This window comes from Phyllostomus discolor, chromosome 3, assembly GCF_004126475.2.
Source record: "Phyllostomus discolor isolate MPI-MPIP mPhyDis1 chromosome 3, mPhyDis1.pri.v3, whole genome shotgun sequence".
NCBI classification, from domain to species: Eukaryota; Metazoa; Chordata; class Mammalia; order Chiroptera; family Phyllostomidae; genus Phyllostomus; species Phyllostomus discolor.
Window position 1 is genome coordinate 28427862 of NC_040905.2, and position 23945 is coordinate 28451806.

General features: G+C 42.2%; 1 protein-coding gene across 4 annotated transcripts in view; it reads left to right on the forward strand.

The window, feature by feature from the left end:
• SEMA5A (semaphorin 5A) overlaps positions 1-23945 on the forward strand; it is a 439222-nt gene that overhangs the window by 96687 nt on the left and 318590 nt on the right. For 3 of the 4 annotated variants that reach the window (XM_028515073.2, XM_036020274.1, XM_036020273.1), the window contains exon 2: positions 5932-6026. The exons of the other annotated variant lie outside the window; for it this stretch is intronic. The gene's annotated coding sequence lies outside the window, so the exon portion shown is untranslated. The remainder of the gene's footprint in view (positions 1-5931; positions 6027-23945) is intronic. 4 annotated transcript variants of the gene reach the window in all.

Consider the following 23945-nt stretch of genomic DNA (forward strand, 5'->3'; position numbering starts at 1 on the left):
TCTCAGAGACCAAGATTGCATCATTCGATGACCCAAATGTGAGGCTTTGTGTTCCCATGTGAGGACGCGCTGTCCATGAAAGCTCAGCCATCCCCGGGGCTGGTCTCCATGTGTTCCTGCTTGGGGCCTAAGATAGCCCGAGATTCCAAGAGGGAAACTGTGACATGTGGTACTTGTTCTTTTTAAATGTACAGGAGATAATCATCAAAGAGATTCTTTATTAAATGATCTTGACCAATATGTGGCATTATTGTACAGAAAATAATTAGTACGTTACTAATCATTTGTAATTTAGGGGAAAGGTATTCCAAAGGGTGAATTCATTGAGGACAGAGCCCTTCCATGTAACCATGGCATTGTGCCCTACATCCCGTACTCAACTGGGATGCAGGAGAAAGTGTGTTATTGGCCATAGACACTGATATGGGAACTAAGGCAAAGCATTTATTTACTTTTTGCAATAGTTGCAGTCCTCAAGAACTGATTTTTAAATGTCCCCCCACCCCATATATTTGTTTTGTCAACACATTTTTTGGGTGTAAGCTTGCTAACTTTCTAAAACCACAACTATTTGCACTGGTGTTTCCTTATGGAAACGTTACTTTAACGTAGATGCTGTTTTGGCATGGGATCCACAGGCTAGCTGGTGCAGGCCAACCTAGGGGTAGAGGGACGCCTGCCAAACAGAAACCACCCTAAGAGTGGGCCCATGACATCATATCCCTTTCTAACCCTGCTCAGCATTTACACATCATAATGTCAAACAGCGTTCAAAGTTTAGATGCGGCTGTGGAACAAATCAACAGACCTATATTTAAAAAACAAAAATAAAATACAGCTTCAAATTTGAATCCTGACCTGTCTTGAATGTAACGTGGTCAGCAACCTTATGTTCGGGGCGATCACAATGCTCCTGCTCCGTGGGCCGGCCTCTGACCCTCAGCAGCATCGACTGGAGCAGAGGGGCGGGTGGCTGCTGAACAGCACTTACTGGACTCACCTTTTCCATGTGCTTTCTTCATCAACCTCAAGCTTTCCCTATTCCCATTGTTGTCTTGAATGCTGGCATTTTTTGCTCAGGAATGTGGGGGTGGTTAGGAGCAGAGGCTCCCTCCCCTACTTGCTTGGAGCCCAGCTTTTATGTCCTTAAATGTTTGCACCTTTCCAGAGTACCCACCTCTCTCTTCAGGCTGCTCTTCCTCCTTTCCTCATGCATCCTTCCTTCCCTTTCCACGGTCCCCTCTTCTCTCTACCACTGTTACCCAGCTGTCTAATCTCCTCCTCTTGCCAGCACTTCCTTTTCTTGAATAGCTGGAGGTTTCTGATAACCCCCCAGCCCGCAGCAGCCCACCTTTCTTTCAGACAGTATCTTTATTTAACCTGAAGGTTCACTATGATTCCCTCAAACACCATTTGGGAGGCACAGTTGTTTGGAGGGAATGACAGAGACAGTCAGAGGTGACAGTGCCGGGAGAGCAAAGTTAGGGATTGTGTAAGAAAGGGGAACCAAATGCACAGAGAGTGAGCAGATTGTCTTCACCCCCACATACCTCTGAGTGATGGATTCTTTAGACAATCCCTCCTGACTGGACCAGGGGCATTGGACCAATGATCAAATGACAGTAATATCCTGTACTTATTTTGTAGTTGGATTCTCAGTGAGAAAATTCTGATTCTCATTGTTTACAGTATTAAGTTCAAAGACATTCATTGTTCATACAGTACAGGCTCAGTTTCTCGACTGTTCCTATACAACTAACATTTTATAAAACTAGGCTATGACTTATAGTCTTTTTTAGAAAAGTATTTTAGAATCCAAAGTTCTCTTGAGGAGCTTCATGCCCCCGGTTTGTCCCCTCCTGATCTGTCCTCTGAAGAGCTGCCGTATGGATTCCCCTAAACGCCACTCTTGCCTTGGCCTTCCACAGAGCCCTCAGTGACTCTTTCCTCCCTTGGCGAAGTCTCATCTCTTTCTCTTGCTAGTGTTCTCTGATGATTTGCTTTGTCATAAAGCATCTCCTCCAGTGTGTGTTAGGGGCCGCCTTCTGGTACACACACTCCTGATGCCCCTCAGCCTCCCACTTGGAACCCATGGTCTTTGCTTCCTTGTCTTCCTCCACAAACTTGAGCACGAGACCAGCTGTCCACCTATGATTCCTTCTGCACTCCAGTGCTGACTTTGCACCTTAGCAGAGTTGCTTTGCTTCACCTGCCCCAGTTCAGTCCTCACATGTGCGAGCTCCTATCTCAGGTGGCCCCAAGATGGGGGTTTCCGTGAATTCACCTGCCCTAGGGGCGGGCCCAGATGTTCACGCTGCAGCTCAGCATGGCTCTGGCCACCGTGGCTCTTCCTTTCATCCAAGGATTCTCAGGGTTTCCTGTCTAATCTACCATTTGCTCCCCCACTCAAATAATCTTCACCAACTCTTAATATCCTACCCACCTCTCAAAGCCCAGATCACATTTCTCTTCTTCCAGGAAGCTTCCCCTGACTCTTCTACTTGGAAGTAACCTCCCTTCCTCAACTTCATAGCTTTACTGAACTGCATAGCACACAAATCAGACAGTGCCTGGTGCGAGCTACTAAGGACATAGTTGGTTGTTGCTTTGTCTTCTACCCGCTTACCGTGGCCGGGGGGTGTGCTGTGTATGGTGGTTCACTGACCTCTTGATTGATGACGATACGTCTCTCAAACTCCACAGTCACTGGTAAAATCCCTGGACGCTGGGAAACCCTAGTCCAACAGCTTACACTTTGCCTAAACCTGCCCAGGGGGGGCTTCTTTCCACCCCTCCACTAAATGTCCTTATGGTGCCAGGTGGTCTCTTCCATTTTAATTATATTTCTTCTGATTTTACTGTCATTGGTTTCTGAATTGAGCTAGCGAGACTGGCCTGAAATTTTAATGTCTCTCGTGTATCTGTAGGAGAATGGCCACCACTCCGCTGACCTTTGATCTCCAGAGAATGTTTAAATCCACATTTTTTTCCTCAGTCTGAATAGAAGGGGGTGGGGGAAGGTTGCATATTTTAGCAAAAAGTCATGTGTTGAGGATCACTTAGTAAGTTGTAACTGATGTTTAAATTTTATTCATTCAGTTCAGTTTAGGGACAATTTTAAGAGCCCATGGAGGTGGCTGTTGGGTAATTCTGGGAATGGTTTATCATTTGTAAATCCCAACACCTTGCAGGGGACTAGTTCTGCACAAGTGTGTGTCTGGGGTGGGCTTTGGGGGGCAAGGCTCTGATTGAGAATTATGACACAAAGGACTTTCCACTAAAGATGATACTAAGCTAAAAGAGAAAAGACTAAGAGTAATATGGAATTGAGTCAAATGGAGACATTTACGTGTTAATAAAACATAAGCAGTTTCTTAATAATGGGTAGTTAAATATCCATCTTAAAATAGTTCACCCTCCAGTCTGAGGCCAGCCTCTGGGGCATTGTCGTTTCTATACCTAGTCCATTTTCTAGCAAATATGCCAGTGATTTGTGGTTTATACATCAGCTAATGTATGACCTCACTGGGGAGGATGGGTTAGTTCAGCCTTCAGACTTGACGGGGTCATTGTCTGTGGCTTTAATTTAGCTCCCATTCAAGGTCACTGCTTTGTTGCTGTGATTCTGCTCATATGTGTGAGTGTTGTGTTGAGTGATGTATGTGCCTCTGGAGGCTGGAACTCCTGCCTGGACAGGGGTGGGCCTTATGGAGCAGAACGTCCTGATGCTGTTCACTGGCCTTCTTGCCCCAGGGTGGTAAGATGTTTTTTTTTTTTTAATTGTTGATATAAACACTGGCATAGTAATACACCTTTCAGGGTGTATTACTTGCCCAAACCCTGCTGTTGGACCTGAGTTTTGGTTTAGACATCAGATTCTAGACACTGTTGTATTGTCCCCTTGTCCCCTGAGCCAGGAGACTTCTGTGCTCGGCATTTTGTCACTCGGGTGTTGCCTTTTCACACGGAAGAGGCCTACACTCAGCAGGGACGTTCTCTTCCAACAATATGTGTTGTCTGGTTGCATCAACGATTCTGAATTCTCACAGTGTCCTTTTTGGCCTCCATCTGCTTTGCTGTGTAAGCAGTGGTTGGCCACCCTCTGCAGGCCTCACTCTTGGATGTCCTAGCGAAGGGGCCTCATCAGCTAACAGATGACCTCACTGGGGGAGGAGGGGAAACCTCAGCCTCTAGACCTAATTATCAGCGCTGTGTTTAATTTGATTCTGACACGTGGGAGCTGATAGAAATCTGCAGGCATTCATGGCGGCAACCAGTGGATCGGTCCAACTTGATTACTTAAACTGTGATTAAGGTGCAAATGAATACAAGGAAATTTTAGTACTAATTGTAAAACAGATTTTAGGGCTCTAGAGAGAAAGTTGGATTATTCAAACATGCTGTTTAATGAAGAAGTCCCAACTAATGTATTTGTTGCCACACCCATAGGAGATATTATTGGTGTTGTAACAAAGAATTGGCCGCTCCTAGGAATTTTTCCTGGGCTGAGGATGCCTCCTTACCTTGGGGAGAGCTCTCTTATCCTCTTTTGGCCTCAAGGATTTGCATCTGTGCCTTCTCCTTTCCAACAGATGATGTCACGAACTTTCAAAGACTCTGTTGGGACCACATCAGGATCTAGGATGCTGCAGTGTGTCAGTGCACCTGGGCTGTGGGCGCCTTCTTGGGCCATTCTGAATGTGTTGCTTTGGATCACCTCCTTGCCTCCCATGAACTAGCCAAAGGCACCTCCTGGAGACAGCAGCCACTCGGAGAGACAGTGTTACCTAGCTACTGCCCTCTGACCTCTGAACTGGGGGACTTCAAAATTGCTCTTTAACAGATAACAAAATTTTACAAAAGTCCAGATGCTATAATTCAGTTTATTTTCAGCAGGCAGATGGCTTTTAGATGATTACTGAAGGAGACGGTGTGGGAATTATTGCATAGAGGAATAGCTAGAATGTTCCAGAATGTTCTGGGAAGTTCTCCTTTTCTTGTCATCATTCTCAGCTGCTGCCTAAGTGTGTTGGATAGGCAACATCAGTGTGTTTCAGGTTTATGGCAGCCAGAAGCTGCAAACTGTGGAGAGTAGAAAGAAACTGTGAAGAAGGACAACAGAGAAAACGTGAGCCCTGAAGTGCAGTATTTGAAGTCACAGGTGTCTTTAAGTAACATTGGACGCATTTCCTTTATAAATAAGAAATGGGGAGAGCCCCCTTTCTTGGAGCACATGGCCCTAGGGAGGCTGGTATTTTGTGCTAGACTTTCTGTCACACAGCAACCTCACATTTTCAGGGTTTCCGCACATTAAGTTGGATGCAGAAATTGGATGTCTTGCTTTGGTTTGAGTAAAGTGAATCATTTTTATGGTTTATGATTTTTTTCTATAAAGTTTCACATTGTGCATCAAATAAATGAACATGTAAATAAAAATGCAAGCTCACATTTTTGGTATTAGTTTGTTCTATAACTTCTGCCTTTGATCTTCTATTTTTAAAATGTATGACTTGGGACATTGTATTCCAAAAAAAGGCACAGAAGAGCCATCAGAAAATGGTGGAACTCACACAACCAGTCTGACTTGGATGTCCAAACCGCTTAAAGTAATTAGATGGGTTTGAAATGATGGTCCTTTCTATTGTTTTATGTTGCTTCCTGAGATCTCTTTCCTTATGTTAACAGTATTCAATTTTTTATTTCTCCTTTTCTGAAGAAAGAAGTTTATTGGTTCACAGATGTTAATTAAGCCAGGACAGTCCTGTCATTTTTAAGCTATCCTGTGCCACTGTATTGTAAGTCTTACATTGCTAAAGCAGCTTAATCTGACTGTGCGTGCACTGATGGGACTTTCTGGAATTGATAAGCAATGATTACAACATCTTTTAAACTGGGCAAATAGGATGATGTTTTTCCTTTTCTTTCTTGCAGTGTCAGTGTGTGAGAGCTGGGCTTGAGAGTGCAGATGGCTGTGGATTTTTAGTGTGATACATGATCGAAGAAACGCTCCAAGCTTTTCCTCCTTGGTAAGCCGGGCATCTAAGCGGGAAGCGAAGGATCCAACAGTGGTGTACATTCAGATACTGTGATAGCTGATGAGCTTCACTTACCTCTGCTGTTAAAATGGCGGCGAATGGGCAGACTTTCAGAAAGACAGATCTTTATGGCAAGACTATTATGGGCTACCCCTCACTCAGGAAACACAGAGCCTTGGCCGGTGCCATTGACGCATCAGCCTCTGGCCACAGTGTGCTTGTCCGCGTGGTTTCAGTTTTATTTCTCACCCCATGCATGCTGCTACCTATGCATGTTAGGGCAAATGTGCAGTTACTTTAGGCTATCTGACAATTATGTTGCACAAAAGTGTTCTGGTATGAAATCTCCCTCTTTTATTACAAGAAAAACATGTTTACAAGACTCAAGGTTGAAAAGGGTTAACATACTTAAATCATGGGATAACATGGAGCACCCTTTGCCATATGCATCAAATAAGGTGATATTTTTAGGGGGGGCGATTTAACTTTTTCTCACAAAAGCATACTCTGACACCTTAAGGCCCATTTGACTCTCTACAGGTTTTTATCTAGAAAGATGGGCAAAGAAAAACCAATTAATTGGTGTTTCTTTAAGGAGTTTAAGCAGGGAACTACTCTGTTCATTCATTCATAGAAATAAATCATTGTAGCAAACCTATGAGCCTGATATAGCAGAACTTTTGAAGATAATGCCTTTTTCAAGAGCCACTGGTACCTATGTGCAACACTTGCTGTATGAGTAATGGAAATGCATTCTTCACTTTAGTGGTAATAACATAAAAAATAAAATTATGATCATAAAAGTAATGAAAAGCTATATATGGTACCTTATTAACTAGAAAAAAGAAATTGCAGAATAACATATTTAATATAATCCTATTCATCTTAAAAATATACATACATAAACATATAAATATATACTCTCTACCCATAAATCATGTGTGTTATAAAGTCTACCAGAATACATATCAATATGTTCCAAATTATAAATGAATTAACTCTACAATTGAGGATGTAGGCATTTTATGATCCTTATCTTCACTATCTAAAATTTTCAATTTTAAGGTTTGGGATCTGAAAGAATGTAAAAAATAGAATGAAATAGTGAATAGTGAATGCTCATTATAGAAATACAGGGTGGAGCAAAAGTAGGTTGGCAGTAGTGACTATGTGAAATAGACTTTATTCTTGTATTATTAGTTATTAATTATGTTATATTCCATGTGAACAACTATAAACCTAGTTTCGCTTCACCCTGAGTGTAGAAGAAGGGCAAAATTCACCCTTAATCCCTCCACCAAAGAAAACTGCTGTTGGCATTTAATGTAATTTTTTATAGTATATTAAAAAAGGTTAGTAATTTACAGAGTTGAATTAGTTCTAGACGTAAAATTTTACTTACTGCTTTCACATTTGCTATAACATATACTTGTATATTATATATGATAATAACATATCATGTTGAAAATGATTAATGACCCTTATTTATGCATCATACTATTCTGTCATGTAAAGGCACTATCATGTAAGTTCTTGCTTCATTTCTGCTGGATGAATATAGTGTTTCTAACTGACAAAAACAACAGACAGTGTTGACATGGTCACAACAAGCACGCGCGCCTCACACCTGATTCCAGCCCCGCCTTCCAGCTTTCCGTGGGTTGCACTGTCTCCCACCTTGTGAACAGCAGAAATTCGGCGAGTGCGGTAGATGTCTCATCAGCAAGAGCAGCTGTTGCTGGAAAGCTTTCTTCAGTTGGAGGTTAGCTCACTGCATTAGAATAGCCATAGTTGATTTACAATTTCAAAACCAAGGGGTTTTAGTAAGACTGCTCATTAGCTTTGGAAAGTGTTGCGGATATTTATATTTCAGCAACTCTATGCAAGAGAATTCGCTTTACTAAAACTTCACTGAGCATCATCATTAGTTACCTTGTCAATGTGTTGGTATTCCTTTCCTTTTATGTGTGCTATTGTTTACTCATTATGTTATTTGGTTGATTTATGTGATTATTAGCCATTACTTAGAGAAAGTTTATCTGTGTGTGTATGTGAGAGAGAGAGAGAGAGAGAGAGAGAGAGAGAGAGAGAGAGAGAACATATGTGTGAGGGAATTGTTTTTGTTTTAGACTTGCTGAGCTGTTGAGATTCAGAATTTTTATTACGGATTTTAAGACTTTATTTTTAAGAACATTAATTTTTGTTGTATTTTTTCTCCACTTCATTAAACGTTTTAAAGGATAAACGTTATCCTTTTAAATTTAAAGAAGTTTAGTGTAGTATTGCCAAATGTTTAATAATTATTTCAACTACTGTTTAGAAAAATAATACATTTTTTCTTTCTATTTATTAAATGTACACATTAAATATACTCAGTTCTTTAATTCAGAAAACAGTTCAGTTATATGAGCATACATATTGACTTTTGTGCTTTTTCTCACAGCTTTTTTCTGCCGCTGTGCTTTCTCACTGACAAAAATCAATCCTCAATTTTAATGAGAATATTCAGACGATTAAAATATTTGTATGAATGAAAGATCTCAGTTGTAAATTGCTTCATTCTACAGAGACTATGTTTACAGTGGACAACTGAAAATTTTTAATTCTTTTATTTATTTCTCTTTTGGTTAGGAAAAGAGAAAGTTTAATTTCTGCGTTTTGAGATGTGCTACACCCTTTACCAATATTTTTAACAACTACCTTTAAAATATTTTATTTAGTAGTATTTAACCTATTATGTTGAATATTAATAAATCATTATCACAGTTCTTTTCCTCTCACTTTATCCCTGTACCTAGAGTTTGGTGTTTACATTTACTGTTACATGGTGTGTCTGGAGGACCAGGGCAATGCTGGTTAAATCGAGTGATGTGTATATAGGTCGATGTCCTCACCTGCTGAGGTTAGCACATGCACCTAAAATATTAGTTACGATGTTCCTGCAATAATGGTTTCACAGTTCATAAGTTCCAAAAGATAAGAGAATTAGTCAATTGCTCTTTCTCAGTTGGAGGTTCACCCGGGTTTGGACAAATTGAGCCACAACTCGGTTATCCATGTATACTTTTCTTGGTTTTCTAGATTTCTTGGCTGTAAAATAAGGAAAGTGAGAGGACATCGTTTGAGTCAGGGAATAGGCAATGAGAAACCAGACTGAGTTTCTGGAGACAGAAACTATATGGGAAAAAATGTGCTTACTGACTTGGTGTTTTAGTAGCTGACACCGAGCTGATAGGAATTTCATTTTGTGCTATTTGCTGTTCATTTTTATGCATATTATTGATACGAGTATATCACTTGCTCAGACATGCTGCGTGGTTGTATTGTGGGGTAAAGATTTAGCCTGTCATTCTTAATAACCTCAGAAATGCTAAAGATGTGGACTCCACTCCTTATTCCTGCCCTATTTATTGGCTAGCCAGCCTGATGGAACACCTCCGTGAGAAGATCTGGAAAGGCCTGTGCAGACCTGATCTGTTGTGTCGCGTGCATTTCACTTCGCATGGGTCAAGGTCACTGACAGGAGGGGTGTCTGCTCCCATTGTCCACGTTAGGATGCACTGGAATTTCCACAATGGAAGGTTTCCCAAAACCTTGCTCTCGTTCCATCTCTTTTCTTCTGTATGGGATTTTGACCTTTTCTTTCTTTTTTTCTTTTCACTTGTTTTAGTAAGTGTCTGCAAAGTATGTTATTGTCTTGAAGGTTGCCGGCCTTATGAATACTATAAATATTTGTAACTCACAGATGTGTGGGCAAGTTCAGAATCTATTTCCTTTCCTTCATTTCGTGTCTAACTCAGGCTGGGCATGGCTTATGTGTCTGTTCATTCTCAGACACCCATTAGAGGGGCACATGTGTGTGTGGTTAATTACTTGGATTTGAAGATTTACATGTGCTTAGAAGGAAGCTGCCCCCTCAATTAAACTGTGCATAAGATCTTTTTTTTGGCAGAATTTTCAGAAGGGCATGAAAATGACCTTGCATTTGGATTTTGGGGTTTCAGGGGACCTGGAGTTTTCCTACATTGTGGTCTGCAGAGCAGAGTATTGGAGAGGCTTTTATAGCTGCAGGGCTGCCAACCCAGTCAATTCATGTTTTATCCCCTGGGGCTTTTCCTGTGATTTTCATGTATGTTTGTGTCTCTTTTAGCCTAACAGAGCACAAAGGGATCAGGGTCATTTTGTTTCATTTGCTTTTGCTCAAAGTTTGGATAGTAACCACTATTGGTTAAACAAAAGCAGAAAAAGCAAAGGTTGGAAAGATGGTCAGGAGATTCTGGGAAGCAAATACCACCATGATTTCATACAACCAAATCTAAGAATAGCAAACAGATCTTATATTTTTAGTGTGGAGGATACGTGGGGGTGCCTCTAAGTTAATTGACCATAGCTCAGACTTTTTTAGGTGGTAGTGACTGCCCTGCTTATAGCTCAGGGCTCAGACACCTTTAGAGGACTGTCCCTCTCCCTTCCACAGCAAACCACCTCCTTGCTGCAGAGATGTCTGGAAGATGAGGCAGCTGCCTTCTGGCCAGTTACACATCCCATCTGGTGGCTGCTCTAATTCTAGATGAGGCCTCAACTCCAGCATAGGCACTGACATCCCATTCTTAAACAATTAATTCTTACTTTTTTTCCCTGCATCATCATTTTTTATTTTCCCTTCTTTACTGAATCTTTGCAATAGGAATGCAAACATCTACCATCCTAATAAAATGAACTGTTGACCCTAATTTCTCCTCCATCTATAAAACTCCTGTCCCCTTTACAGAATGACTCCTTAAAAATGCTTGCTTGTATTTGTTATCCTTAATTCCTGTGTTTCCATTTTCTCTTGAACCCACTGTGTCTACTCAGTCATTCAATCCGTACTGACTTGACAAGGTCACCAGTCACCACCATGTCACTAAATCCAGCAGCGGAGGCTCCGTCCCCACTGCACTCGAGAGTCCTAGTCCGCAGCATCCATGCAGTACAGCGGATCTCTCGCACCTTCTCATAGCCCTTTCCCATCTGGTTTCAGGACACCGCGTTTCTTTACCCTCCATTCCCACTCTCTGTGTGATTTCTACCCTCCCCCGAGGCGGTCTCCATGACAGCAGGGATTTTTGCCTGTTGTGACCACTGCACCATCTCCAGGCACAGAGAAGGGCTAAGGCATAAAAAGCTGTCAATAGTTATTTTTTTCATGGCGGGTTTATGGAAGATGGATGGGTGGATCAATAGAAGGATGGATGGGTGTTTTGGGATTTTTCAAACCCAGTGACAAAACTTTATTTTTAATTTGGACACAATTAAAAGTTAATGAGAGTGTCCACTAGACAATCAGAGTTTCGTGTGTTTGATACGATTTTCTGCACGTTGTCCAATGGGCACACAGCTGCTTGTTCACCCATTCTCAGTGCCCGTGTCGCCTCCTCTACAGACCATTGTCCTCCCTCTTAATGATTAGACCAGTTGGGTCACACCTTGTCTGCGTCTCCACATTCCCAGGTATGTCTATTCCATGATAATTCCAGGTTGGATTCTTTGTAGTATTTCTTTTGTACACACAGTCTTTCTTCTTCATACAGTGAGGCTCTTGACTTGATTGAGTTTATCTTGCCAGCACTTAACACTCTGACACAGTAAGTGTCTAATATGTATGAGTTATTTAATGAAGTGTTTCCAACTAAATTTTGTGAAACATAACTTCTTTAACGACCCTCGACAGGGTGATAAAATGTACTCCTCTAGCCTTCTGATTGTGCCTACATTTGATTTAAGATGTTTATTTCTTAATTTTCTTCAGTAATTCAATAATTAGGTTTGCTGTAACCATTACAGACTATCCCCATATTGTCCATCTGTGGCCTCTCACTTTACTGCTTTTCCGGACACTTTTTGTTTGTCAAGTGAGTGAACATCACTCACAGTGGATCAGAGACAGGAGGGAGTGCAGACTCTTCTCACGTCCCTCTCTTTGAGCTGGCTGTCCATGAGTTGTACAGAGAACCGAACAGCAGGGCAGGAGCAATCAAGCAGCATGAAGACCAAGCCCCACGTGGCCCTCCCCTGTGTGGGGTCAGATGTCAACTCCTTCCTGGCATTTAACGTTTCTCAACATGAGCATTTGGACCACTGTCCGTGTCGTGGTGGGATTTCAGCAGTAGCATCTCCAGGGAGTACATATTATTAAAAGTAAAAATAGCACAGCGCTGCATGACTGCTAGGGCATGGGGCTGAGCCAGGCTCAGGACCCTGAAGTCATACTTTCTGTAAATGAGTTTTCTGGTGTGCACATGTTCAACACTGATGTGTTTTAGGGAGTTCCTGCTGTGCTGGGAGCACATTTCTGGATCAGTTGAATAAATAGATAGATAGATGATAGCTGAAAGCTAGCTAGCTAGCTAGCTAGATGTAGATAGGTAGATAAAAGAGACATTGACATAGGTATAAATATAGATAAATATAGGTGTCGATGTATAGATGTATATATAGACATAAACAGGTATGTATTGATATATACAGATATAGATATATAGATAAGTATGTTTACAGACATAGGTGATATAGACATAGAAATAGACATAGACATCGATAGCACTATTATTGGGACTCATAAAAATCACTGAAATAAATGTCTAAAGCTATACTAAAGTCTAGCTTTGTGGCTTAATTATGAAATTCTGATAAATGAACTGATAGCTGCTAAAGGATCCACCTAATGGGAGAAGGTCAGAGCTCTGCAGAACCTTTAAAATAAATGGCCTGTCACTAACATGTTGCCACAAGCACCTGTGAGCTTGTGTGCATTTGTGCACATACAAACACACACAGGCAGACATGCATACACACATTTTTCATCAGACAGTGTAAGTAGTTGGCCACTGCTCTCATCAGCCATTCCTGAACACATACCTGTGTCATGCTGACAGCTGTGTTCATGGCTGTGAGTGGCAGGTAGGAGGTATCCACAGGCCGGGCAAAGAGTAGGTGCCAGAGGGGAAGGGCATTCCCACAGTGAGGCCTGTGTACAACCCCATGTTCCAACAGTAGGGCTCATTCTAAAACGTCATCACTGAACCCAGCACTTTGCCAGTGGGCAGGTCTGGTTCCTTTCTCCCAAGTAACTATAACTATGACTTTTCTCTATTTTACTGGAATTTCTTCCTTCTTAATTCATTTTGAGGCATAGTTATATGCTAATTTTATCATTCCACTGCCATATTTTCTATAGAGCTGATACATTTCTTTTTATAACTTTCTGTTTTATATACTGTATTATGGCCTTCTAAGATTATTTCATAAACCAGGTATAAAAGTGATCTATGTAAAGGTCTTAGAAGTTTATTCTGGAATGTTGTAATAATAGCAATAATTAAAAAGTGATTTATGATGTTCTAATGTTGTTCTGTGATTATAATTTAAGTGTCTTGTATATAGTCTAACCTTGCTTCTTATTTTCTTGCTTAAGTTCTGTCTTTATGGAAGAACATTTACAAAGCAACTTTTAAGCATATCCTAAATGGTCAGATATACTTTCGACTAACGTTTCTAACCACAAGTGCATGGTTCGTGAAGACTTCATTGATTTGGAGTCACTTCTTTTTCGGAACCCAGGCCAGTTCCCCAAGTAGGCAGTGTAGCAGGGGTGTCCAACCTGTGGCTTGCAGGCTGCATGCAACCCAGGATGGCTATCATTGTGGCCCAACACAAAATCATACATTTACTTAACACATTATGAGGTATTTTTTGTGATTACGTGTTGCAATGTGTTTAATGTGTGGCTCAAGATAACTCTTCTTCCCGTGTGGCCCAGAGATGCCAAAAGGTTGGATGCCCCTGGAAAGTGTAGATCTCATGTGTCACCTTCACCTGCCTCTGTAGTCACCCTTGTTTGGATCTGGACTGGGGCCAGCTTACCAGTAGAAATCATTTAACAGCCCCTATAATGTAGCAGTGACAATAGGGATTTAATACAGATCTCCAACATCTCACAATAGAAAACATTTTATAAACCACTGGTAATAGCCTAGTGATAATTCACGATAATGGAGCGAATGACTTGAGTACATCCTGACTCCCAGGCACTGGCATAACTGCTGTACTTCTATCACTTCATCTTCTCGACACCATACAAAGAAGTTCTAATGCAGTAGGACCTAGATTTTCAAACTTAATTCATTCTGGAAAACTGAGAAGTGATTTGTTAAAAAACCGAATTCCCTTTGTGTCCTGAGAGACAGGTGGCTGAGACATGCAGGCATCAGTGTGAAGCGTTGTTGGGCAGAGAACTGGGACCTGAAGTTTTTGTTAGACAACTGAGATGTTTTTTTCTGGGAACAGCTGTGTCGAGAACTGAATTGTTCGAGAACCAAGACTTTGAGAACCGAGGATTGACCGTATTATTCTCAGTTACGAGAAGAGTAAACTAAGGCATGGAAAGATTAAGAAACTTGCCAAGACCACTCAGGTCACCTGGATGGCTGAGCCCAGCGGACACTACATATTATCCAGGGCGTGTTTCAGCCCCCTTTTCCCTACAGGTCACCAAGGGAGCCCCCCCTTGGTGGAGTATTACCGAAAAGAACTGTAAAGTGATAGAACCCCCCTGTTTGACATGTCATTACAAAATAATGCAGCTGTAGGTTTCTGAAAATAGTGTCTTGGCTTTGTTTCACTGAGCTAGCAAATACTTTGAGGGTTGGAACTCACACTCACTGTGTAATTTCCTTGCCCAAAACGCGTGATTGGTGGTCCATCTCAAACAAAAATGCCTCGTAGACAAACATCTGTGTGAACCAACCGTGCCTCTGAAGCAGCTCTTCCTGTTCATGGGCCATCAAGGGCTGGCAGGCTCCCCAGTTAATGTCTGATTGGAAACCGTGTGTCTATTGTTGACATAACCACTGACCACTTTTCTTGAAGATTTGCAGGAATGTAACAAGGAGAAATAACCTGTATCTCGCCCCTTCCCCCAATAGACATTTATTGAGCACATACAGGGCGTGAGGCTTTTAGGCATTGGCGATTTACTGTCAAACACGACAGGCTCCCCGTTCTCACAGAGCACACACACATTTTAGGTGGGAAAGTCAGATCATAATGATCACATCAACATAAATAAGAAAATTATCTTGTAGCACAAGCACTAAATGGTAAGTGGTTAGAGAATTCAGATGGGGTTGTGTGATAGAGCGTGAACAGGTCAACTCGGGTTGGCCTGTGGGTGGTGGGGAAGGCGAGAGTGATGTGGACCGAGACCAGAGAGGTGGGCCGGAGTTAGATCGTGCAGGGCTTTGCAAGGCAGGACTCAAAACTTGGGTGTCCGTTATGGGTGTTGGGAAGCCTTAGGAGAAGCAGTGGTGGAACAGGATTTGTTTGCGTTTTAAAATTTTCATTCCAGTTGTCACGCTTACCATCGTGGAACCGGATTGTTGGGGAGCAGGAGGGGAGGCAGGAAGATCAGCTGGAAGTTCCTGCAGGTGACCGGACAGAGTGTGATGGGGGCACAGGCGAGGGTGTTGTGGGTGCGGGTGGAGAGAACTAGAGGGAAGCAGAGTCAATCGGTGGGCATTGGTGGAAAGGGCAAGAAAAATTACGAATGAATTGTAAGTTTTGGGCTTGAGAAGGCTGGTGGGAGGGGGACTACTAAGATGGACATCCTGAGGAGATGTAGGTTTTGGAGGACAAAGTGAGAATTTTAGGGCCGTGCCGACTTTGAGTTGACAGCTTCCATTTCTCACCCAGTTGCAGAGAGCAGGTAACTGTGTATGTGAGTCTGGACTTTTTGGGAACCATTGGAACCAGAGGTAATTATATTTGGAAGTCATTGTACAGTGACAGTATCTAAAATCCAGGGCCTCTCACCTAGGATGGGGAGGAAAAGTACACCCCAGACAGAACCGTAGGTGTGGGAACCTGGAAGGAGGGTGTTGGTAGAATCTTCATGATATTTCACCAAAATAGCAGTGCTTTGGTATTTCAGAAGCAATCTTAAAAGTGACAAGAATTCCCAGAGTTAATTCTCCCCTTGAGAGATTTCATTCAACATCCTGGCAGCGAAATTCCCCATGGTTGTAACATAAAATGCCATTCTGGTTATAAGGAATAAGGTCAAATTCTTACAATGAAGTATGTAATTGGAGCTCTTTTCAGCCTTTATTTTGTTGTTTCTTCCCATCAGCAGTTCAGCCTGCTGGAGTTTTCAAAAGCAGTCTCTTCTCAGCTGAGTCTTGGGAGGCCCTGGACAGGGCAAGGCAAAGGTTTTAACGATCTCCCCAGCTTCCTCTTGTTACCAAAATGCTACTTTGTGACATAAAAATTTGCCCCACTGTTTTCTCATCCCCCCTTCTAATTATTATAATTATATATTTTCCCAGGAACCTTGGGCTAGCGAAAGGTCAGTATTCGAGAGGCCTGCTGAATATCTGTGCCCCTGGACGCCACGTTCGCAGTGCCAGGCCAGGCAGCAGCCAGCGCACTTACTGACTAAATGAATCTGCGCCGGGGAAGCGACTCTCTGACACACTGTTATTAATAGAGCAGACAGCGGTGCAGGCCAGGGAGCCACTCAGTGTGTGATTCCCTGCAAGGGTTTTAGTTAACATCGCTGGCATTGTTAACACCTTTTGTAGGAGGATCAAAGCTATGAAGCTCAGGATGTCATCAGGGTTTTATCAGTGGCTTAGAACATTGATTTTCAATCAAAGAGAAATGCACTTGGCCCACTAATGTGAAGCTGAAGGCTTGCATTTCTCATAGTCAGTTAAAGCAACCTCTGGCACTAGCTATTAAGATTTCCCGAGGCAGGTGTATTGTACTGCTGCAAACCAAGCCATGGGACTGGATGTTGAGGAGTCACAGGTCTGACCCTCTGGAGCCTGCTCAGAGGCCTTGGTGAAAGGCGCAGGCCTTCCTAATGTTGAAGGCCCAGTGATCAAGCACTTATTAAAAGAGATGAACTACACTAAAGAATAAGTATTTTTTCTTGTGGATCATTTTATTGGTAAAATGCCAATATAGAAACTAGTTTATGAATAACCTGAAAAGTCTGATTTAAAAAATTACTGAAGTATGATTGACATATAAAAAACTATACAGATTTGGTGTGTAAATCTCAGTCAGTTTGGGGACACAAATGTACCCATGAAACCACCAGTGCCACCATCAAGTTCAAAAACATAGCTGCTACTTCCCCCAACGTTTCTTGTAGCTATTATTATTGTTGTTGTTGTTGTTGTTGTTATTATTATTATAGAATATTCAACCTCAGATCTGACCTCTTAGCAAGTATAAGTATAAATACAGTATTGTTGTTAGCTATAGCTGCTATGGTATACAGAAGACCCCATGTTTAAAATTTGTGTTAATTTTAGAGGTTGAGAATCACCTCTCAAGAGTGCCATTTTGAGCAAGTCACTTGGGGTCAGAAATCACCCTTCGGCACCCTAAGTCTCAATCAGCCTTAATTTGGATGTTATATGAACCCCCTTCTCTGCTGCAGGTGGTGTTCAGATCTTGGGTAATACTCGTGCAGTGCCAGTGTCTCTTCTGAAATGCGTGCTGTGCAGCTCACCAAGGGCAGGGAAGTATAAAGGTGGGTTGGCCCCAGCTGATCAGGGTTTTCAGTGACTGTGTGCTGGTTGTGGTGAGACCCAGGGGACATAGCAGCCGTGACTGGAATGTGATTAGACGGTAGATCCAGGCTTTCAGATGGCGTCAGCGGGGGCAAAGGGTTTCCCTTATCCTTTGTAAAGACTGATGTTATCCCACCATTTTGGAGATTGGAAACATTATAAAACATCTTTATTGTTAATACCAATAATCGTCTCATAAAAATTTGACAGAATAAAAAGCCAACACCGAAAGATGTTGGGAGGATCAGACAGAATGATAAGTATGTGTGTCTTCCTCTCTCCCACCTAACAAAAAGGCCTATGGCTCTATTACTTGCTAAATGCTGGGAGGTGACAGAGCCGGGTAACAGCAAGACTCAATGAAGCTGTAAGGACAGTTGCTCCGGTGGGCTGCATCCCGCTGTTGGCCTTCCTATCTCTCTCTCTAATGGGGAGGAACACTGATGCACGTACCATTTTTAAAGAAATGGAGAGTCAGTTCCTCCCTGCAATTCACCCCATTTCATATGTACAACTATACCACCCTCCTTTCGGGGTAGCTGATTTTCTGATGTTGGAGACATCTTCCAAACTAAGCATTATCACCCGGTGTTCCTGTGTGTGTTCTGGTGGCGGAACCCATCCTAGGGACGGCACAGAGTAGTATTCGCAGCCGAAACCTCCTCAAACAAATGCTTCGCCCAGATTTGAGAATTACCAGGAGACACAGCAGTAACACCCACCATACAGGGTGGGACAAACCACGTCACTGACTTCATGTGTGATTGAGTTCTTCCCAGTCAGGGAGGCATAAGGCGCCATTTGTGTCAATGGCGAAGAATGCATTTTTGGAAATGTAAGTGTATTTATTATACCAGATTTCTTTCCAAGTTTATATTTCAGTGGATGTTTTAACTCTTAATTTTAGCAGTTGCAGACTAAATGTAATTTAGTTGTTCTTTAAAAAAACCCCTCTGTGCTAAGTGATGATATACAACATGTAAATAATCTTAACAAACCAAGTATTAGTTAGACACAATACTGGCCATGCATATGACAGACATAAGGTTAATATCGCATACACAAAGGTATAAACATTGATTAAAAAATTCAAATAGCTCCTAAGAAAATGGGTAAAGGTATGGCTAGGCAATTCAGATAAGAGTAATTCTGATCTCCAGTGAGAAGATGAAAGATGTTCCCATCTGCTACTGTTACAATAATGCAAATGAAATACTATTCTTTTGACGGGGAAAAGAGAGAGAACACTCACCGCTGGGAAGGGTGTTGATAAAAGGGGACTCTTACCCATTCCTGATGTATGTGGGGATTGTTTATGTTTTGGGGAAAACAGTCTGGCAGTCCCTACTAAAAATACGTGAACTTTTTGACCCAGCAGTATGATTTCTGGGAATATAGACTATAAAAAAAATGCACACAATAAATATGGTGTGTGTACTGGGTGCTTACAGCGGCGTTGTGTTCACTGCCCTCCACCCCAAACACCCAACAACCTACCTCACGCGCTGAGTATGTATCAATAGATTACAGGTTATGTATCAATTACAGTGGAAAAATGTCTCAAATAGGATGTGGCCTTTTCAAGATTAAATCACCCTTGGGGACTTAGGAGAGATTTCCGTACTATTCAGTGAGAATATCGATTCCGTTTTGTAATGTGGAAAGATCCTCATCCTCCAGGCCAGTATACAGGTGTTTGCATGGGATCTCGTGGACATGGAGAAGGAAGTAGAAGGGGGCCCAGGAAAAGGCTAGCAATGGTTGTATGGGTAGTGGGAGGAGCAGCTTCTAAGAAACGGCCCTGCAGTGGGCACTGGGCCGGCAAAAGAAGGAAGATTTGGCCATCAGGGAGCCATGAACTTGAACGCTATTTTCTGGACATAGCAGAGTTCTGGTTGTAAATAAGATAGATGGTCAGAGAGCCTTTCCATTTCTTTAAAGCGTTTAAAATAACTCCTAGGAACGTAGGATTTTCTCTGGCCCACGCAACCTTGTGTCAGGGATCCTGTCTGACTGTCTTCTGACAACATGCTCCTGTCAAATGTTCCCTTTTGAAAAAGTAAACAGTCACCAGCAGTCGATTAGAAGTCCTAAATCTTCCCTTAGGTATTTGATATAAGATATTAAATATTTCCCTTCCTCTCCAGCCCATGGGTAACTCTGGGCATGTCAAAAATGCTTCCCCTGTCTCATTTTCCTCTTATACATTTGCAAGTACCATAATTCTTTTGTGTATTATGGGTAGTGACAAATACTATAATTAAGGTAAATTACAATGGTAAATGCCTAACTTTTTATCCAAGAGGTGTTGTATAAACAGAAAGATTGCATGTAATACAGCTCCTCAGCACCACTCTGTTAGCAAATGCTGCTGCTATTGCTTAAAAGGCGGGGGTGGGGGGGCGGTGACAAACACACAAGTCAGTGACAATGATGGGGGTTTTCATGAGAGTTGGACTCTCTGGTCCACTTTGAAGAGTGCCAGGGCATTACTGATGGTTCAAGATGGATTACCATGTGTACATGTGGACTAGCACACAATACAAAGGAGAAGTGGAGGCTGCAGCTGTAGATCAAATGCCCTCCTATTACTTGAACAGCATCTGGAACCAATAGGGCCGCCCAGGGCCCAGCAGAGCTCACCCTGAAGCCAGTGCTGTGACCACAGATGTACTAATAGGGCTTTGGGATGCACACCAAAAAGTGTCTCCTCAGGTCATAACTTTTCTCTGTATGACACCACAGACAAAAGTTGTCCTTAATTTGCCTTTCTGAAAACTTGACTTGTTTTTGCTGGTGATAGATTGATTTAGAGGAGCTTTTCCATAGCTTCTCATGTACCAATTCTAAAAGAAAACCAAGTGCTCCCTCAATGAATATGCAGAAGTCATCTGGGTGTCATTTATAAACATTTAAGCGGGCCATGTACTCGTGCGTGCATGTGGGCCCCAGGAAGAAGATGGAGGAAGCCTCCCATTTTAACCATGCCTTCCGAACACCGCCAGGCCCACTGATGCTGGACAACTGTAGGTTTGCACAGCACCAGGGGAGGTTGTCCTGATGTGCTTAGAAGACAGGGCGGCTGAGTAGTCAGCATGAAGGACTGTCATCATCTTGCCCCCTTGAATCATCAGCTCAGGTGATTAAGAAGTACAAGTATGTAGTAAAGAATAGCATGAGGATGCAAACTACAGTACAGGAAATGGAGTAGCCAAAAACCTTATACACAGGACCCATGGATGTGAACAATGGTGGGGGGATTATCTGAGGGAGTGAGGGGTGTTGGGTGGAGGAGGGCAAAGGAGGAAAAACTGGACAAGTATAATAGCATAATCAATGAAATATAATTAAAAAATCATCATCTCAGAAATGCACATTTTCTTCACTGAGCACGACTGTGACCATGATTTGGTACCACTTGTCCTCTGCATCTGCTCTTACTTCCTAAGTGAGGCTCATAGCCTGGCCAAGACACGTGCTATTTGTCCTTCACTCTGTCCTAAATGGTTAAGATGCTTGTTACTCTCCTGACCTCCTCTTCGCACCAACAGATATCTGGTACTTTCTGTGCCATTGCTTCTCCTCTTCAACGTGAGGAGCACGTGTACTGCAAGCTCATGGCTCTCTGGTGTGTTGGCTCTCTGGTGTGTAAACACACAGATATCAGAGTTCCTGTTCTTAAGGAGCTCATATTTTAGTGTGCCCTTAGTGTCTGTCATCTGTGGAAGGCAGTTGTCACCTGCCAAGGATAAAGAACACTCCTATTGGGTGGCAGAAATTTTGAGCAAATGGCAAGCAAATTGACTGCAGTCATGGGAAGGGCTCTGAAAACTACATGCTGAAACCAAATGCTGCTGCTGATGAGTCCATGGAAAATGGAGCGTGTGCCTCTAATTTGCTCCATTCTGCACATAGGCAGTGTTGTGGACCGGTTGCTTGGACCCCTAAAGTTTATATGTCAAATTTATATCCTCAGTGTGTTGGTGTTAGGAAGTAAGACCTTGAGGAAGTGATTGGGTAGTGAGGGTGGACCCCTCCTGAACGGTATCAGTGCCCTTATAGGAGAGACATGAGAGAAAGAGGCCTCTCCCCTTCTTTCCTCCACTTCCCATCTCTTTCTACACATTGGAAAGATGGTAGTGTATGAACCAGGAGGCAGGCTCTCACCAGGCACCAAATTTACTAACACCTTGGACTACGGCCTACAGAAAAGTGAAAATAAATGTTGGTTGATTAAGCCACCTAGTCTATGGTAATTTGTTGCAGCAGGCCGAGCTAAGGCAGGAGGAATTTAATAATGTTAAAATGAAATTATCAGTCGGAACGGCTGATAGGCAGGGAAGATATGGTAGGGAAGTGAAGGAAAAATGTCTCGAGAGAAGAATGCAGTTACGGAATCACGCATATGAAGCCTCCCTTATCATTCTTGTTCCCCTGAGCACTGAAAATGTAACGAAGAGTCAGTTCATACTTTGCAAGTTAGAGGCGGTGCTGAGGTGTACCCAGGATCAAATGATGTGGGAACCTGAGGGAAAAAATGCACAAACTTGGCTTTCACTTAAGGCTTAAATAAATGTAAGTTACTGTGAGAAATTTAAAAAATGTTTCACAAAGCAGATGATCGGCGTAAGTAGAGACTGTAAATACATTCTGCATGTAGTAGCCAGTGGGATAACATATTTAATTAGAAATTGCAGCTTCTATGTTAAAAAGTACTCTGAAAAACAATTGTCTATGAATTGTGTCCAACTGGTTTTATTTATTCTAGTGAAACTTTTTATAAGGGTAGAATGTAAAAGCAGCAGCATCTTAAAATAATACAGTAGAGAATTGGAATGCTTGCTATAAATTGCTTCTCTTATTTTTTTTTATGTGGCAGAGTAAAGAGAGAATATGTATGGGATATAAAAGGTAATTAGAAAGTTGTTCAGTGACTGTACCAGGCTCTCTATTTTAGTAGCTGAGAAAAGTTTCAGTGCTAGGGAGCTCACAGCTTAGTGTGGCCTCAGTGTCTGTGAACTATGGGTGATAGTTGTCACATGCAGATGAAAAAGAACATTCCTCTTGGGAGGTAGGAATTGTGAGCAAAAGGCCAGGCTTTGATTGGAACCCTGAGGATGGGTCTGATAATTACATCTGGTAATTGGTCGTACCAATTCCTTTCCTCCATACAGGCCTTAATACTACCTAAATTGCTCGTCTCCCCCCACCCCCCTCCTTTTTTTGTCTAAAGCAGAGTTTCTCGTCCTCGTCACTATTGACATTGGGGTTGAATAGTTTCTTCTTGTCAGGGAGTGGGCTTCCTGGGCATTTCAGGTGTTTATCAGCATCTGTAACCTTCCCTCACTCGATATTGGCAGCATCCCTTGGCAGCGTCCCCCAGCTGTGACAGCATCCCTCAGCTGTGACAGCCAAACCTGTCTCCAGACATTGCCAAATGTTCCCAGGCAGAGGGAGTCAAATCACCCTTGGTTTTGAGCTCTGCTAACTTAAGTACAGCACAAACAGGAGTCCTTAAAAAATTTTTTTTAGAGAGAGGGGGAGGGAAGGAGAAAGAGAGAAAGAGAAATATTAAAGTGTGGTTGCTTCTTGCACACCCTCTACTAGGGGCCTGGCCCACAACCCAGGCATATGCCCTGACTGGGAATCGAACTGGTGACCCTTTGGTTCACAAGCCAGTGCTCAATCCACTGAGTCATACCAGCCAGGGTAATTATTATTATTATTTTTGCTGCTCAACTTTCCCAACTGTATCCCAAGGAAGAAAGTTGTCTAACAACAGAAGGTTTCACAGTCCGTACATTTGAGCTAAATCAGAGATCTGATGGCAACTCTAACACTGCACAATGTTATGTGTGAACTGGGGAAACTTTTGAAACAGAGTGAGGCCATAAACCAGTGAGTGAATTATAATGATGCAGACAGTAGTCATTTTGATTTGATAGGTGTTCAGCAGGGCTTTTATTACATATATTTTCCATTTTATTTAAAGGAAAATTCCACCCTCTTTGCTTGGACCTACCATCTGGAAGTACTTTTTCCCTTTATTGCCTTTGACCCCTTGCCAACTGAATGAAAAATGATAGAGAATGAAAAAATGACAAAACTCTGTTTTTAATGTAATTTAATGTTATAGAAAATGCTAACTTTTTATCTTTCAACACATACATTCAGTTAAATTAAGTTCCTCTAAGTTTCATTTGGTAATCATTTGTCCTCTGGCATGTGTGACAAAGTATTCAGATTCTGTTCTTCCTTCTGCTGTCATTTTACATCTCTGAGGCCCAGC